Genomic DNA, 15,776 nt, shown 5'->3' on the forward strand with positions numbered 1-15,776 from the left:
AATATTCCTATTGTTCATTACTAGAAAATAAATATATGTGTTGAATATTGAGCTTGTATCTTGCAATTGTGTAAATTCTCTTATCTACCAATTTTTTCATAGTCCTTAACATTTTCTACATACATTATCATGTCATCTGCAAATTAAAACAGTTTTACTTTGTTCTATCCACACTTTGTGTGTGTTTTTTGTCTTGTCCCATTGTAATGGCTTGAGTCTCTGAGATAATATTGAAGAGAAGTAGTGAGAACTGACATTCTTGCCTGATGCCTAATATTAAATCTAAAACAATTGGCCTGTTACTGTTAATTATCATGGTAGATATAGTTTTGTTTTCCCCTAGATGTCCTGAATCAGGTTGAAGAAGTTCCTTTCTATTCTTAGTTTGCTAAGAGGTTTTAATTATGACTAGTTCTTATAGTTTATCAAATGTATTTTCTGGAATGGTTGAAATAACTATATATTTTCTGCAATCTGTTGACGGTCAGTAATGTTTATTATGAAATGTTAAACAAACTGAGCAGATAAGATTAACCTAACTTAGTCATAATATAGTATTTTTATATACATTGTTTAGTTTCATTTGCTAATATCTTAAAAAAGATTTTTGTCTTTTTTCATTATGGATGTTGGCCTATGGTTCTTTTTTGTGTGATGTCTGCATCTGGTTTGATTTTGTGGCATGTTTGACCTTATAAAATAAAATGAGAAGTGTTTCCTTCTCTTCTATTTTCTTGGTTTGTGTTAGATTGGTACCATATGTACTTTTTTTAGTCTGTGAGAGACACACTTTATTTTAAAATTCCAAGTCACTTTTCAACTTTTCAACACTGCTCTTTTATTCATTACTATATAAGTAGATTTTAGGTTAAAAAGAAATATTTATAAAATATATGTTTTTCAATTCAATGTTGTTTTTTTACCAATACTCTTCAGATTTTGCTTGAGTCCATGGCCAGCGTGGCTTTCACAGGTTCAAAGACATGGAGGGAGGGCTGACGTGCAAATGATACACAAGGCCAAATATTATTTTTTATACCAGGGGAACCAGAGGACAACCCAACTAAAGAAGTCAAGTTCTCTCCATTGCTCCATTCCCAGCTGCTTTTATTAGCTAGAATATACAATTGCCTTTAGGAATGCAAACAGACATATCAATGGTAATGTTTAGCAAACAGTAAGATTGTCAGGTTTTGGGGGAGTTTGCTTTAGGCCATTGAATCAGCAGCAGGTAATAAAATGTAGATATTTACCCTGTGAATATCAAAAGGAGTCCTGGTCAGCCTTCTGCCAGACTCCTCACATTTATATCAATTACTGTTGATCTTGGTCTCCATCAAGATTGTCTGAGTTCCAAGAATCAATTTAAATTCTAAATATCTTTAATTTAAATTTTTTCTATTAGAGTTGATATTAAATATTATTTCATGTTAATTTCAGGTATATAGTATAGTGGTTAGACAGTGATATGATTTACAAAGTGATACCCCCAAAAATTCAAGTACCCACCATGCACCATATTTAGTTTTTACATTAAGTTATGTGCCACAGCTTTTATCCACTCATCTATTAATTATATTCCCTATGCTGTACTATATAAAACCTGTGAATGATTTTGTGTTTGTATGTGGTTTAAATTCTTTTTTCACTCATTCTATTACAGGTTACATTCAATATTATTTTGTACTAGAGGCCCAGTGCGTAAAATTCGTGGAAGGGGGTGATCCCTCAGCCTAGCCTGCACCCTCTCCAATCTAGGACCCCTCAAGGGATGTCTGGCTGCCTGTTTAGGCCCTATACCAGTGGGCTGCCCACCCCCCCAACTGTCCTGGTGTGATCAGGCCTAAACGGGCAGTCTGACATCCCTCTCACAATCCAGGACTGCTGGCTTCCAACCGCTCACCTACCTGCCTGCCTGATTGCCCCCTAACCGCTCACCTGCCAGACTGATCGACCCCAAACTGCTCCCCTGCTGGCCTGATTGCCCCTAACTGCTCCCCTACAGGCCTGGTCTCCCCCAACTGCTCTCCTCTGCAGGCCTGGATCCCCACAACTGTCCTCCTCTACAGGCCTGATCACCCCCAACTGCCCTCCCCTGGTGGCCATCTTGTGGAAGCCATCTTTGACCACATGGGGGAGGCCATCTTGTGTGTTGGAGTGATGGTCAGTTTGCATATTACCTCTTTATTAGATAGGATTGGTTTCAGCTGTACAACATATTGGTTAGGCAATCATATAATTTACTATGTGTTCTCCCTGATATTTTCAGTACCCACCTAGCATCATACATAGTTATTACACTATCATTAACTATATTTCCTATGCTGTACTTTACATTTTGTGAATACTGTGTAACTACCAATTTGTACTTCTTAAACCCTTCAGCTTTTTCAGCCAGTCCTGCCAAACCCCATCCCTCTCTCTCAATATTCAGTCTTCTATTGAATCAACAAGTCTCTTTCTGTGGGTATGCTTTTTTATTATTATTTATATTAGTCTTTAGGTTCCACATATAAGTGAAATCATGTGGTATTTGTCTTTCACTGACTGATATTTCATTTAGCATAATACCCTCTAGGTCAGGGGTGGGCAAACTTTTTGACTCGAAGGCCACAATGGGTTCTTAAACTGGACCGGAGGGCTGGAACAAAAGCATGGATGGAGTGTTTGTGTGAGCTAATACATGTTAACACTGCTGCTGGTGAAGGGGCGGAGGGGAGAGCAAGAGAACCCTCCGCTCTTTCAGCTCCGCGGGCCGGATAGAACAGCCGAATGGGCCGGATCCACGGCTGCTCTAGGTCCATTCATGATGCTTCAAATGGTAATATTTAATTCATTATTATGGCTGGGTAATATCCCACTGTCTATAAGTACCACAGCTGTTATCCACTCATCTATTGATAGGCAATTTGGTTGCTTCCATATCTGGCCTACTGAAAATTATGCTCCAATGAACATTGTAGTACATATATTCTTTTGAATTAGTGTTTTGGGTTTCTTCATATATATATACCCAGAAATAGAATCACTGGGTCATAAGGCAGTTTCATTTTCAACTTTTTGAGGACCCTCCAAATTGTTTTCCATAGTGGCTACACTAATCTACATTCACAAAGTGCATTCAAACCAGCAGTCAAGAGAGTTCCCTTTTCTCCACATCTTCACCATCACTTGCTTTTTGTTTATTTAATAATGATAGCCATTCTGATAGGTGTGAGCTGATATCCAATTGTGGTTTTCATTTGCATTTCTCTGATGATTAGTGACATTGAACATGATTTCCTATGTCTGTTCGCCATCTATATGTCCTCTTTGGAGAATTGTCTATTCAAGTTCTTTGCCCATTTTTAAATTGAATATTTTTGGGGTATTGAGATGTCTGAGTTGTTTATAAATACTGGATAGTAGCCCTTATCAGTTGTATCGTTGGCAAATATCTCCTCCCATTTAGTATGTTATCTTTTTGTTTTGTTGATGGTTTCCTTTGCTGTGCAAAAATTTCTGAGTTTGATGTAGTCCCATTTTCCCTCCTTTGGGTTTCCTTGCCTGAGGAGATATATGAGAAAAAATATTTCTAAAAGAAATGTCAGAGATTTTACAGCCTGTTTTCTTCTAGATCAGCGGTTCACAACCTGTGGGTGCGACCCCTTTGGAGATCAAGCTACCCTTTCACAGGGTTCACCAAAGACCATCAGAAAACACATATATGATTACATATTGTTTTTTATGATTAATCATATGCTTTAATTATGTTCAATTTGTAACAAGGAAATTGAGGGACACCACAACATGAGGAACTGTATTAAAGGGTCACGGCATTAGGAAGGTTGAGAACCACTGTTCTAGATGTTTTATGTTTTTGTTTTGTTTTATTTCTTAGATTCCCAAAATCTTTAATTTTTAAAACCAAGAGATGTACAAGGACATCAGAAACTGCTACCCCAACATGCTGTTGCTGGTGACCAAGACACTTCAGTGCTACCATGTCCTTGGCAGTGAAAGACATAGTCGCAGTGAGGAGAGTGAAGAAGGTCTTTGGGGCAATATCCATGAGCATGTGGTGGTCCTCTTTACTGACAAGGAGAGCTTAAGGGCCATTTCCTTTGATTAGTATGTAGCCAAAAGAAGTAAATAAAGCCCTCAGAGATGTTCCAGCAGTATGGGAGAAGTTACTATGCCTGCAAAAACTGGGCCACTCAGGGGGAGCAGAGAGAGTAGCTGGCAGAGCTGGTGGCTGTGGTAGAGATCCTGGAGATGGAGCATGAGGGAGCTTTCTACAGAAACTAACTCTTCTTCAATTCCAAGATCCTCCCGGGAGGTAGGGGAGGATCCCATAGAGCAGACTCCAGGTACTACTATAAGGTGAAAGCACAGACAGGAAGGCAAAAGAAAGACCTGAAGATGATGTGACTAGGAGTAACTGAGTGTTGAAGGTAGTCCACAGAATCAAAAATTGTATGTTGTCTGATACTTCATCTTCTTTATTTTTTTATTTAAATGTTCATGAAATACCTTTTCCATCCCTTTACACCCAGTCTCTGTGTGTCTTTCATTTTGTTGTGAGTCTCTTGTAGACAGCATATATGTGTGTGTTGTTTTTTTCTTATCTATTTAACTCCCCTATGTCCTTTGATTGGAGCAATTCATAAATTTACATTTATTATAGATAAGTATGTATTTATCATCATTTTATTATTTTCAGTTTTTTTTCCTCTTTCTTTTCTTTCTTCTTCTAATAGAAATTCTTTTGATGACTTTTTAACTCATTTAGGTTTTTCTTGTCTGGAAAGTTTTTTATCTTTCCTTCCATTTTAAACAATAATCTCTGTTGGGAGGGTAATCTTGGTTGTAGGTTCTTACTTTTCATGACTTTGAATATTTCATGCCAATCTCTTCTGGCCTTGAAAGTTTCTATTGAGAAATCAGCTGTCAATTTTATAGGAGCTCACTTGTACAAAACTGTCTTTCTCCTGCTGCTTCTAAGATTCTCTCTTTGTCCCTAGCCTTTGCCAATTTAATGATGATGCGTGTTGATATGGGTATCATCTTATTTAGGCCTCTCTGAACTTCCTGGGCTTGTGTGACATTTTCCTTCACTAGGTTAGGAAAGTTTTCATTCATTATATTTTAAATTATGTTCTCAATGTTCTGTTGTCTCTTTTCCCCTTCTGGTTTTCATATGATGTGAATATTGTTATGTTTCATATTTTCTTAGAAGTACACCTTTTTGCTCTTCTACCTTGTCTTCAAAATTGCTGGTTTGATTCTTTGTTTTATCTAATCTGCTTTTGAATCCTTCTAGCATATTCTTTATTATCGATATTGTATTCTTCAGTTCTGACTGTTTGTGTGTGTGTGCGTGTGTGCGTGTGTGTGTGTGTGCGTGTGTGTGTGGTTGTATGTCCTTTCTTATGCTTGCTATCTCTTTTTTGAAGTTCTCACTAACTTCCTTGAGCACTGTGTCTGGAAGATGGAATACCTCCATTTCATTTCATTGTTTTTCTGGATATTTCTCCTGTATTTTTTTCTCCTTTGGGGAATGTTTGTCTCCCTTATTAGACCACCTCTCTGGACATGTTTCTGTGTTTTAGGTAAATTTGCTATGTCTCCCAGTCTTACATAGTAGGTGGGGCTCTATGGCACAGTCTCCATAATCACCTGAGCTACATGTTTCAGGAAAGTTCCAAATGGTATATATGTTTGCCCTCCTGTTGTAGTTGAGTCTTGATTGTTGTTGGCCGATCCATGGGTTGCGTTGACTCTCACACTGGTTGACTATGAGGTCAATATCAACCACAGTGTATGATCTGACTCCATGAAGCAAAATTTGTCCCAGTAGCACCTGATGCCTACCAATATATCTTTTTGGGTGTGTTGCCTGTGGGCTCATTGGGTCATGCTCTGTTGTGGTCTGAAGCTCACCATCAGGTGGTGGCTCTGGGGCCTATTGGGAGGCACTCTGGTGCAGGGCAATAACTGTATCTGCATGTGACTGACCCTGGGTTACATATTTGGAACTATAAAATGATCTACAAGCTGTGGTTGTCTCTGCTGGGCCTGAGTATATGAGGAAGGGGACAAGCTGTCCACCAAGGATAGCTTCTACCAGCACCAAGTCTGGGACAAGTTCAACAAAACGAGGTAGATTTTTTTAGGTGTTAAATTGGGCCTGTCTCTTACCTGAGCAAGTTTGGATAGCTCCTCCCTTCACTTTTTCTTTCCTTCTCAATATGTTTGCTTGGCATTGCCTTCAATGTCAGACAAGGGAACAGGGCCCAGATTTTCCAGTTAAAGCAACATGGGTGTTTGTGGGGGTTTTAGGGGGAGAGGATGGAGGCAGAAAATGTGGGACTTGGTGCAGAGGGGACATCTATCCTGATTCTATATCTTAAACCTCCTGGCATACTTGCTCTCAGCATATGTCTCTCCTTGCTTAATCTTTCCTTTGTCTGCTGATATTAGCAGTGATCCATTTTAAAAGCTGAGCCATGTAAAATAGTACCGCTTGCCCTAGTCAGTTTGGCTCAGTGGATAGAGCATTGACCTATTGACCAAAGGGTCCTGGGTTCAATTCTGGTTAATGGCATAACTCAGTTGCTGACTCCTCCTGAACCCGGGCCCTTGTTGGGGCTCATAGAAGAGGAAACCAATCAATGTGTTTCTCTCACATCAATATTTCTCTCTGTCTTTCCCTCTCTCTTCCGCTCTGCCTAAAAATCAATGGGAAAATATCCTCAGGTGAGGATTAAAAGAAATAAATAGGAAAATAGTACCTCTTTTAGGGATTGATGCTCAGAGCATAATTGTACAAATAAATGATTTCTTTCACCGTTTATTGAATTTATAAATAAATTTGATGCTTTCAAGGATAGAGTTTGGTGAGCCGACAGAATTAGCTCTGAGGGCAATTGGTGGGTGAAGAGAATTAGGAAGTGTAAGAAGCACAGCTCAGTAGGGCTCTCCCTCTGTACAGTCATCACCTACATAAATTTTGTGGCCAAAGTTGATTGTAACTATTATATGATTTCTCTTCTTAGTCTTCAAAAAACTGTATCTAGCTTCCTATCCTTAAGGCATAAAGACATAACTCTTATTTCAAAAGGAGTGTTTGTCTTTTTAACAGTGATTCAAGTTTGTATACGATGGCCTTCTATCATAAGAACCTGTCTTTAACAATTAGCATTTTCAGCCTGTCCCACCAAAGTCTGATCCAATACAAGTTCTCCAAACAGCTTTTCTCATTTCCAAACAATTCTAGATGGGAAGGAGAAAAATATTTACAATGTAATACCATGTTTCTATGACACTAAGCATTTATAAATAAGGAAAATGAAATGTTTTCACAGATGTATGCTAGACATAAAGATCAGAGAGAAAGCAGGAATCAGAGGGATTTTTTTGTTCTTGTTGTTTTTAATCTTCAGGAGAGGACATTTTTTTTCTTTGATTTTTTTAGAGAGTATAAGGGAGGGCAGAATGGAAGAACAGGACTGAGACCAAGGGACACATCAATGTGAGAGTGACACATCAATTAGTTGCCTCCAGCATGTACCCCGATAAAGGTAAATGACCAAACTTGCAGGGCCAGAGTGATTTTTGATCAACTTCTTTACTTACAAATATTTATTGAGAACCCCTCTTTGTCTAGTATTGTGCTTGTTCTCAGGTAATAAGGGAAATACAAGACAGAGAAGGTCCTACAATTATCACATATTAAATTTATTAGAGGATCATAGGTTAATAATATTATATATGTTTCAGGTATACAAGTATATACTACATCATCAGTATATTGCATTCCATTCTCACCACATAAAGCCTTGCCTCCTTCCATCATCATATGTTTGACCCTTTTACTCTCTTCAACCTTTCACTACCCCCTTTTTCTCTGGTAACCACCATACTGTTGTCCATGTCTATGAGTTTATTTGATTGTTTGTTTTGTTTGTTCACTGGTTGACTTCTACTTTATATCCAAAATATGAGTGAAATCATATAGTTCTTCCCTCTTTTCATTGGTCATTTTTGCTTAGCCTGATACTCTTAAGATCCTGTAAACTGGATAATTTTGAATTATACCACCCCAGGGTCATGTCTGGTAGTTAACAGGCTCTTGGGCAGGCCAGGGTGATGGGGATAACTGGGCCTTGTGTCCTTCACCATCAATCAGGCTAGTTCAGCCTCTTTATGAAGCTGTTGCAGGGTTCTGAAGACCAGAAGGAGACAGCAAGCCACAGGGCATCAGCACTTTTGGAGTCTACTTGCATCACGCTTTTATTGTCTTATTCTCCACAGCAAGTCACAGGGCCTACCCAGATGCAATGGGTGGAGAAACAGACCTTGTGGGAGGAGCTGCAGATCCACATCCCAAAGAGGCATGTGTACAAAGATGGGAAGAATTCATGGCCATATCTACAATGTATCACATAGATGGCCATATGCTGCCAACATTGGCAAATTTTTCCTCTGTTGGAGATGGCCTTTGGAGGTTTTTTGCTTCCCCTCCCATGATTTTCCTACTACCTTTTTCAATGATCAGCTAATGCCCTCAGGTTATCCTTAGGATGGAGTCTTCCATTGTGATCCTAACTGGATAATAATCTGGACTCCCACCCACATTTTCCCTTAATCTTAGCCAACCTGTAGCCAGAGGTCTCAGCTTCTGGAAATTTACTTCTCTCATCCCTGGATTCTGGTTATTGAATGTGGGAAACTCTGCCTTAGGGATCATTTTGCTAATCTTTTGTAGTGTGGGGAAGATGAGGAATAACTACTGATTTTGTGGAAGCCAGCATGTTGGTTCTACAAAATCTCTCTTCTATTTGATTGATATTTTACCAAATCATGCAAATTTACAGAATAGACGAGGAAAAGTGGAAATTGAGAGACCAGTTAGGGAATTGCTGAGTCATGGTTGGTGATGGTAGCTTGGGCTAGTTTGATGTCTTTAAAATGAAGAGAAGCAGTCAGAATTGTGGATGGAGCCAGAAGAACTTTCCAATTGCTTGGTACTAAAAAGTAAGGTGAAGATAGGAATCAAGGGAGATTCCTAGATTTTTAGTCCGAAGAACTGTGTGAATAGTGGTGATATCACTGAAAAATTAATGGAGTTAATAATCATGTCTGTAATACTATCAGCATGCATCTACTAAAAGCAGAGACAAATGGTTTTCAAACAGGATTCCTCCTGCAGGAATCAGTCTTATTCAAGGACTATGCTAACAGGAACTTCCTTCTGGGAGAAACAGGCTCTAAGATGTAGTTGTCTGTTGTCTTCCATGGTCCTGGTCTGTGCTTAACAAATCCTGAATACGTCAACTTTATAGACACATGAAAGAGGTGAGCAAGAGAATTACTGAAAAGAAATAGGGAAAGAACTATATAGATGATTTGATGTTTAACTTAAGACACAGTTATTTTGAAAACATTGCTCATTTGGCATGCTATGTATACTGTTCTGTTATCAACTTTTAAGTGTCCTAAGAAGTATATATGCCTAACCAAATGACACTAAGAAAGTATAACTCTACTGATGATACTCTGTATGAGTTATTATTATTTATATATCAAAGTATTTTATAGTAACTCCAGAGCACTGTCAAAACTTTCTGCCTGTATGACTTCAACATATTTAATTAAAATATAAAAAAATTTTGCTAGCTTTCTACAATAATGAGAGAATTTTAGAGACAGAAGAGGCAGTTTTAGGGAAAGGGGGTCCATGGGAGGGGAATGTATACATGACAGTCAGAGACAGATCCAAGCAGCCAGATTGTTTATCTTACACAAAAAGACAGAGAAATGTTACAAGGTAAGGGGAAGAAGAAGAGGGGGGCACTGGGTGAGCTTTAAAGCCTTGAAACTGATACCATACACGGAATAAGGAGGAAAAGTAAACAATTAGGGAAGCAAGGGTGACATAAAATAAGGCAGGATCCAGTTAGAGAACATGAACAGATAAAGAAGCTCCCAGCATTTAGAAAACAGTGTAGACAAAGAGACTCAGAGGACTAGGCTTTTCCCGTCTTAGAGACAGTGGTTTTTCCCCTTTGGGGACCCCTTCCCAAGAGATTCCCCTTTGGGGACTCCTCCCCAAGGGGGACTTTGTATACACTTGCAATAAACTTCCACATTTTAGCTAAAAATCTTTTAGTCCGCGAATTTTATTCTTCAAATTTCTTAGGGCAAGAACCCACAATGAGAGTCCAAGCTTCACCATTCCATGTATCACTAAGGTGTTGAATTTAAAGTAAGGAATTTTTTTCTTCTGTGGGTCATAATCCCTGCCGAGATGGCTGCATATGTGAAATATAAAGCAATCATTTTCTTTTTATATGTGCACCCTTTTCTTCCCTTCAAGTGTGGGATGGCTTGAATCACCCACTTACCTGAATTCTTAGTGGAAAGAAGAAAAGTTCAATTTTGAATATAAATTGGGGGGAGGTGATCATCTACTGTGATGTCCCAAAATCAGATTTTGTGTTACTTCTCTCATTAGCTTATGAAGAACAGCTACCAGCAGTCGTACACTGTCCTTCAATGACACTTAGCTTCCAAAGGTCACAGGGAGCAGTCCAAGGGACTCCTGAGAAGTGCCCTGGTGTTCCCCAAGTCCTGCAGGAGTCAGGTCAGACCCAGGGGTTCTACAGACCTCCTGTGAGTGCAGAGGTTGCTCACAGAGACTAAACCAGCAGGCAATAGAGGACGGCAATATGGTGGGGGACTGGTAGGAGTGAAAGGTTGGAGGTAAGTGTTAACACTGTGGCTTTCCCCTGATGTCCTAGGGTTTGGAAACCAAGGCCTCGAAGATTCACAGCTGAGTCTCGTCTTAGTGGGTAAGATTGCAGCAGGAAAAAGTGACACAGGGAACAGCATCCTTGAAAAGAAAGTGTATCACCAAGATCTGGGAGAAAGGGAGCAGCACATGGAATGGAGGAGAAATTGTCATCGTGGACATGGCTGGCATTTAAAATATGACATACTGGATTCTACAAGGAAAAGGAGAGTGTTCCTTTAATCCTCCTGACCTCCCCAGGGCCTCACCCTGTGTTCCTGGTGGTACATTGGGCCAATAAACAAAGGAAGAACAAAGGGCCAAGGAGAATATGCTGGCAATGTTTGGAATCAAAGCTAGGAAATACATGATTCTCTGACTCACCCAGAAAGATGAATTAGTTGGCATGGGGTTCCATGATTACTTAAAGGAGGATCCAGAAGGCATTCAAGATCTGATGGAGAAGTTTAAGGATCATCACTGTGAGTTCCACAATAAGGCAACAGGGGCTGAGCAGGAGGCTCAGAAGGCACAGCTGCTGGACCCTGTCCAGCACATGGTGATGCAGAATAAGGGAGGATGCTACACTAATAAGATGCACCAAAGGGCAGAGGTGGAGATTCAGAAACAGATTCAAGCTATACAAGAAAAATGCAGAGCTGAACTGGAGAGAGAAAAAAAAAACAGTAAAGAGTGTGTTGAGAAAATGAGAAATCTACAGGATAAACGGAGCAGGAAAAGAGAAAGGCAGAAGTGGGCAGGGCATTTGAAGAAACAGAAAACTGCTGTGTTTTAAGGCAGCAAAATGCCAGAAGTGGAGAGAAACTAAGATGGCGGCATAGATAAACACCGGGAAATTGCCTCCTCCCACAACAATTGAAAACCACCTCAAAGGACAGAGCAGACATCATCTAGAACAACAGGAACGCTGGCTGAGTGTAAATTCTACAACAAGAAGGAAAGAAAAGCACAGGGAGAGCCAGAGGAGCTGCAGAGGTGAAGTGCAGAGGTACGGCGCGCGAGGAAAGTGGGTGGCACCTGAGGACGCGGCTGTCTTTTTGAATCACAAGCTCCCGACTGCTCTGAACTCCAGTTCCAGGAAGTCTCTGGGGACCCAGGACTCATACCAGGAGAAGCTGCACTGTCGGGCAGCGGGCGAACTTGAGGGCGGCTTTCCCTCAGAGGTGCTTGCAGTAATTATCCGGTCACTGAGACTCGGGACTCCTTAGGGCTGGGCAGAGAATCAGCCATAGCTCTTTGCTCCTCCCTTTGATTCCCTGAGACCCCGCCCCACCCAGGCTGTGGCAGAGGCTTTTGCATGTGAATGTACTGGCCCTTTGCAAACTGATAATTACCTAACTGCAGCCGAGCCAGGCAGACCCGGAACTTCCAAGAGAAGGCCCAAGGCCCCGCAGCAGCTTGCATTGCTTCACAGCTGAGCCTCTTCGTGGCTCCTGCTGTGTGGCCTCAGGCAGAGGCTGAATTAGCACCTCCTTAGATCCAGGAGCCACTGTACCCAGTGGTCAGATTGCAACCCCTCAGATCCATAAGGGACACACTCGGGGAGCAGACTCAGTGAGCACCAAAGCCCCACTGAAGCAAGTCTTGCCCCAGAAGGGTGTCTTCAGCACAGAAGTTCTCCCACTCCAGACACAGCTGATTCTCACAGCCAATTGGCCTGGAGGTCAATTCCTCCCAGTGATCCTACAACAACCAAGGCACCAAGAGTGTCCACCTCAGGTAACTGGGGAGGCTGAGCCACTGGGCCCTACAGGACACCTGGCGCACAGGGCCACTCTATCAACACAGGGAAGCAGCCAAAATGCGGAGACAAAGAAACAGGTCACAAATGGCAGAAACGGAGGAAAGCAAACGACTGGATATAGAGTTCAAGGCCACGTTTATAAGGTTTTTCAAGAATTTTATGGAAACCGCCGATAAATTTAATGAATCCCTCAATAAGTATAGTGAGACCATGGAGGACATGAAAAAGGACCAACTAGAAATTAAGCATAAACTGACTGAAATAAAGAATAATTTACAGAGATCCAACAGCAGACAAGAGGATCCCAAGAATCAAGTCAAAGATTTGAAATACAAAGAAACAAAAAATACCCAACCGAAAAAGAAAAAAGAAAAGAGATTCCAAAAATATGAAGATAGTGTAAGGAACCTCTGGGACAGCTTCAAGCGTACCAACATCAGAATTATAGGGGTACCAGAAGGAGAGAGAGGGCAAGATATTGAAAACCTTTTTGAAGAAATAATGACAGAAAACTTCCCCTACCTGGTGAAAGAAATGGACTTACAAGTCCAGAAAGCACAGAGAACCCCAAACAAAAGGAATCCAAAGAGGACCACACCAAGACACATCATAATTAAAATGCCAAGGGCAAAAGACAAAGAGAGAATCTTAAAAGCAGCAAGAGAAAGACAGTCAGTTGCCTACAAGGGAGTACCCATAAGACTGTCAGCTGATTTCTCAACAGAAACCATGCAGGCCAGAAGAGAGTGGCAAGAAATATTCAGAGTGATGAATAGCAAGAACCTGCAACCAAGATTACTTTATCCAGCAAAGCTATCATTCAGAATAGAAGGTCAGATAAAGAGCTTCACAGATAAGAAAAAGCTAAAGGAGTTCATCGCCACCAAACCAGCATTATATGAAATGCTGAAAGGTATTCTTTAAGAAGAGGAAGAAGAAAAAGGAACTCTTACCATTTGCCACAGCATGGATGGAACTGGAGAGCGGATAAATACCACAGGATCTCACTCATTTGTGGAATATAATGAACAACATAAACTGATGAACAAGGACTGATCCAGAGACTGAGAGGCATTGATTGGACTGTCGGGCCTTGGAGGGAAGGTAGGGGAGGGGAGGGGTAAGGGGGAAAGATCAACCAAAGAACCTTTATGCAAGCATATAGGCCTAACCAATGGACACGGACAACGGGGGGGTGAGGGCATGAGCGGGGGGGGGGGGGGTAGAGGGTAACATGGGGACAAGGACACATATGTAATATCTTAATCAATAAAAAATATATTAAAAAAAATGCCAGAAGTGAAGTTAAGAGACCGAATGGGATACTTACTTAATCTTGAGAATAATGGAGATTGCTTTCTTTGTATTCTCATTTTTGTTCAAGGAAGATTAAGCTAATGAAAATTTATCTATATTTCTTGTGTATTTTTGGGTGTCTCTTCCCCATATAACTCATTACCCAAGTCAGACCTCTGTTTCTCTCTCATCGTTAGCAATAGGTAGATATTTGATTTATCTAATGGGAGGGGCACTTTCTCAATTTGTAAAACTCCAAACAAAAAGTATGGATGCTCCCTATCTTCTGATTTCTTTCTCAGTGACAGGAGAAAAAGAATGCAGGAGACCAAAAGTGATAACCCCAAGCTTTCTATATGCATCCTTAGTACAGTTTTCTCCTCTAGATTCTTTCTAGATTGTCAGATAATCTCCATCTGTCATTTCTACATCTTTTTTTTTTTGTTTTTATAACCAAAATGATCATTTTACCCATGTGGTTAGAAAAAATTAATTGTTTGCTTTAGGTAATCTATAGATGCAGATAGTTAGAGAATTCTTTCAAGATGAAAATAAATTTACTAAATTACATTTTTATGGAAGGATTCAAATTGTTCCTTATCATCTGTCCACTAAAGAACAATGAATTGTCTGGAAAATATATCTCTCAGTGCACAAGTAAGTGAAATGCCAGAAAGACCAAAAGACAGAGATTCAATAGATAAGAGAGCAGTGTTTGGTATATTCAGACGTTTCTGTAGAATCTCTTTACTCAACCTCAAAGTAATCACTATGCTGAATAACTAGCTCTCTACTTTGTGAAACTAACTGTCGCCACCACACCTCAATCATCTTGAATACTTACAGCCAGATGGGTCACCTGCACTATGCTTCCCCACCCACTTGAATTGTTTATTTTTACTATAGTAAAACTCTTCTATTCTCTCATATGTGTGCAAAACTGGAATCAGTTTTACCTGAGAAAATACAAATAATACTTCTTTTAAGGTCAGAGATGAATTTCACTTTTTGGTGAAAGTTCAAGTTGGTTTTGAAGCTTTATTTGGTCTACCCCCTAAGATATCCTTTCTCCATTCCCCTAAGAGTTTGAAACACATTCTTAACCCTTCTGCCCATCCAAGACCACATGCTCCCTGAGTTCATTCATTAAATGCTGATAGAAATTGTGTGGAACCAATGTTTCTGAGACCTTTGTGAGTTTTCCTGGTTTATAAAAAATATTTAATATTAGGATAACAATACTTGAAGCCAACTCTTTTTCTACTGGGTTCTCTCACTCCAATAATTTATAAGACTTCAAAAAGCACATCTTCATGTTCTACCAGCATGTCCTGGTGGTCATTTGCTATTGTCATATACTCTGTCATCTTGAAATTGGCTTTGCCATGCCCTATACCATTTTATCCCCAATAGGACATATAACCCTCCTTTCTCCCAAACACAAATGAATTTAGCCTAAATATTTAACAAAAGTTAGCAAAGTCTCAATAATATGAGTAATAACCACAGAAAGAAGCTCATGACTCTTTCTGAAATAGTAACTCACAGTAAGACAGGTTTGGTTTCTCTCCAAAAAATATGGTGCACACTGTGTCTATTTTTTAATCATGGAGTTTTAGACAAATTTCTGGATAGGCCATTAACAATCTGTCGTATCACAGGCTTCTAGAAACACGTATTAAAAAAATAGCCACATATACCTTGCAATTAAAAGTAAATACAGATTAATGTGAAAAAAGACTTTAACAGCTCTGTGGTTAACTTTTGAGTAAATGCATTCAGTTTTTCTTACCTTGCATTCAGGTTAATGCTGTAGATGAGGCAAAGTTAAAGGTTCTGCTCTTGAGTAGCTGTAAGGAAGGAGAAGCCCTTGTGAAATACCCTGAAAACACTCTTACCCATTTGTCTCCAAGGGCAGAAGGCAGAAAAGAAGGTCCTTGA

General features: G+C 40.0%; 1 pseudogene; it reads left to right on the plus strand.

The window, feature by feature from the left end:
• The first annotated feature begins 3,913 nt into the window (after nucleotides 1-3,913).
• LOC132211314 (GTPase IMAP family member 4-like) lies at nucleotides 3,914-15,776 on the plus strand (annotated as a pseudogene).

Source organism: Myotis daubentonii, chromosome 10, assembly GCF_963259705.1.
Source record: "Myotis daubentonii chromosome 10, mMyoDau2.1, whole genome shotgun sequence".
Taxonomy (NCBI): Eukaryota; Metazoa; Chordata; class Mammalia; order Chiroptera; family Vespertilionidae; genus Myotis; species Myotis daubentonii.